Here is a 281-nt window from a genome sequence, read left to right on the forward strand (position 1 = left end):
GAAGAGCTGAATATCACAAGTGGACATAAACTTTTATATCGCCATTAGGACTTGAAGATTAAGCATTTGCTTGAGTGACCTTCACTATTCACGGGGGAGCTTATCATGAATGCAATTCCACGTCTTTTGAAGTCGAATATCACTTCGCTATGTAAATCGCAATATTTGAGAGTATGTGTGAGAATTCATTACCCGAGGACTGGAAGAAATGAGATTTTTAATAATTCGATTTTTTTTCTTCAAGATCGTCAAAAAACGATTCATGATTTCCAATTCAGTAA

This window comes from Penaeus monodon, chromosome 24, assembly GCF_015228065.2.
Source record: "Penaeus monodon isolate SGIC_2016 chromosome 24, NSTDA_Pmon_1, whole genome shotgun sequence".
Lineage (NCBI taxonomy): Eukaryota > Metazoa > Arthropoda > Malacostraca > Decapoda > Penaeidae > Penaeus > Penaeus monodon.